This window comes from Pipra filicauda, unplaced genomic scaffold (assembly GCF_003945595.2).
Source record: "Pipra filicauda isolate LSUMZ 115617 unplaced genomic scaffold, ASM394559v2 scaffold228_size1260155_pilon, whole genome shotgun sequence".
In the NCBI taxonomy this organism is placed as follows: Eukaryota; Metazoa; Chordata; class Aves; order Passeriformes; family Pipridae; genus Pipra; species Pipra filicauda.
In genome coordinates this window covers 320,770-323,995 of record NW_024104341.1, presented here as the reverse complement: position 1 = coordinate 323,995, position 3,226 = coordinate 320,770, and positions in this window count along the sequence as shown.

Below are 3,226 nucleotides of genomic sequence, written 5' to 3'. Positions count from 1 at the left end.
TTAGCCTTGAAAAAAGACAAATTCAGTCATCAGGAATACTGTAGGCTGAATTGTTCCTTAACTGCTATTTCAATGAACATAGATGGATCTTAAAACTTGAACTTTTTGACTGTCTGTTTTTATCCTCAGTCACTTTTGTAATGAACTTTTTTCTCAGTGGAGATTATTGGATTGAGAAAAGAAAAGGAGTTTCATTGTTTAGAAACATTTCAACTTACAATACACCAAGCGTGGTGGTACGAGTGACTGGTCCTAGGGAAGAAGGTATGTTTAGTTAAATATGGAAATGCAGGGGGGAAAAGAGGGGACACAAGAAACAACTACTGTGAATTAAAGAAGTTACAATTTTCAAAAGAACTACACAACTGCTTTGTATGGTATAAACAGTTTGTAGCAATATGGAATTACCCCAGATTTGAAATTCCACATATATCTACACACTAGGCAGTTAGTGCAAAATCTGTGTAGTGAAATGAAACCTGTATTATTAGTCTTGGGAAATTTATTAATTTAAAAAAAAAAAAAGAAGAAGAAGAGTCAAGCAGTGCCTTTGAATGAATATTTAGTGCCTATCTGATTCCTTAAGTCAGATACAGGGATGATATTGTCTAGTGAATAAGCTGGGAGTTAAGATTCATCAAAATTTCTCTTCCAGAAAAAAAAAAAAATCATTCTCCAAGTGTCTGATGTTAGATTGAACAGTGAAGAATGTATCAATGAGCTCATTCATTGTTTGCAGATTTCAGAATCAAAAGACATATTTTGCTAAACTATCCTCAAAACAGATGAGGCCAGTTTTACAAGTTAATACAGTCCACATTGCATCCTCAACGAGCATAGAAAACAAGACATCCCAAGGAAGGAGCTGAATGTCAAGTAGTACTTCTTTAGGTCCACTGACTACAGCGATCCTTAAGCCAGGCTGGTGTCCTGCACTTAAGCCAGACTGAGTAGTGATAAAAAATATCTCTTTGGGATTACCAGTGATAACTAAGTGCTTGTCACAATGTATTTCATACAGCAATGCCAAGGTCCTCTAGTGATAACTGAACACCTTCTTGTGCTAAGCACTGCAACAAGGAAACAAAAAAGTGATTATGTCTGCAGCAAATAATGTAATTGAAGGTAAACTCCTGTCAGGTATTTTCTGTATTGCATAATTTCTTACACTGAACATTAAAATGACAACACTATTAAAATCAAGGTGAGGGTGGGATTATTGCTGGTTGAGGGTACACAGAAAGTGTTCTAAAGTTTTGTGTAAATTTCTACTTCCTATAGTTGAAATGTGAGGTTTGAAGACGAACTAATTCAAAATGCTTAGCAAGATCTAATAGGAAATAACCTGTCAACAAAGAAAGGATAAGAAAAGTTAAGGCAGTTGATGCAAACAATAGTTTTTGCTATGCTAATGAACCTACCTTCATTTTCTTTGATGTCCTCAATTTTCAGATTATTTTCATAAAAGGGTAGAAAAAGTTGTCAGTCTTGCTCAGAGGATGAATGCAGTGGATCACAGAGATTAGAACCTAAAATTTGTGCTGGATTAAATCATATAATAGAGAGACTTTTAGAGTTCTCCAAGATGGACATTCAGAATCTGGTATGGGAATCTCTGTGAATTACTGCTATCCAGTGAGCAGTAACAATAGATAAAGTATTATTTTGCCTTATTGTACTTATGCTTTGGGCACTGTAATCTTGCCGTTTCCATAGCAAGAAAAAAGGGTTCTCATTCATTTTATGAATGGATGTAGCTGCTTTTACGGAAAACTTCGCCTTTAGTTAAATGAAGTAAATGAAGTGGAGAGGGAGTATCAGCTTGGAAAGATTGGACTGAAAGACTCACCCCTACTAAGCTTGCACTCCTTTGACTTTCATATTTTGAGATTATGGGGAAGATACACACAAGAAGCTTTGCAGTTATGTTTTACAATTTAGAGTCTTTTATTTGGAGATGATCTATACTTTGCACCAGTTGAAACAGTTTTAGAAATTACACAATTGTACTTAATAGGCTTAATGCAGTCGTGTAAGCACAGTGATGAAGTTTTGTATGTCAGACAGTGAAATTAATTAAGGGAAAGAGTCAGTAAAAAAAGATTTCTTAAGTCTTAGCTCTGAGAACTCAGCTTGAGTCATAGGGAGAGCTCTGATTTTGAGTGTTAATGTAGATTCCCCATGAAAAATCAGGCTCCGTGAAGGTGTCTCAAAGCGTACTTAAATGCTGCTCTCCAAAATACTCACTAGGTATCCTGATCCTGAAGTAACAAGGAATGAAGGATGAAATATACTGGAGCTGACCACATAAATTTCATTGAATTTCTAGGGGACTTAGGAACTCCTCACAGGTCAAATGAAACCCCAGTGTTTGGTTAGGACCCATAATAATTTTTATATTGTGGGTAATATGACTTTATTTTAACCTCACAACTTGGGATCCAGAAAAAGTAATTCATTAGGTACACAAGTGTATTGGCTTATGCCATTTCAGAAATTCGAAGTTTTAGCTGTTATCATTTGATATTATGAATATATTGCAAACTTTTATTTTTGTTTAAAATAGATGAATGCAAACAACAATTGTAAAAAATTAAGAGATGCTCCTTGAATCCAAAGCTGTTTGACATTAAGGAGATTTACAATATTTCATATTAGACTTGTTCAGTCACATTTTTGTTAAGATAGTGCTTTAAATACTAGAAACTGAGATATATTGGGGCTCCAGAAATTCCTAAGAATATGTAATGCTTTTGCCGCTGTTTTTTTAAATGGAGGGAAGGGTACAGTATTCTACATTAATGACAAAACTAATTTATTTTGATTGAAGCAGGGACAGGCTGCAGGACTGGTTTTGTGTTTGTTCAAATGTGCATTTTACGTACTTGAACTGTTTTGACAGTAAACATGTACAAGTACTTCCAAGACTGGGTCCACTCAAACTGAAGGGTTTCTCCATTTAGGGAGTATTTTTAAGTGTTGCCATTGATAACCTGGAACGCAGAAAATGCCCAGTCCAGTGAACAGCAGAGTCCTAGGCTCTGACTTCTGGCACCTATGTGCTTTACCATCTTCCCTTTGTTTGGGTGGTGCTGTGAACTTTAAGTAGGAGTTCACCTTTTCAATGCAAACACAGATTGAAGAATTATTCCTTCTGAATTTTCATCTTTGGAAGCTTCACTGAGTAATTACCTCCTTCAAACACTTAAGTATGCTTCTGCTGTCA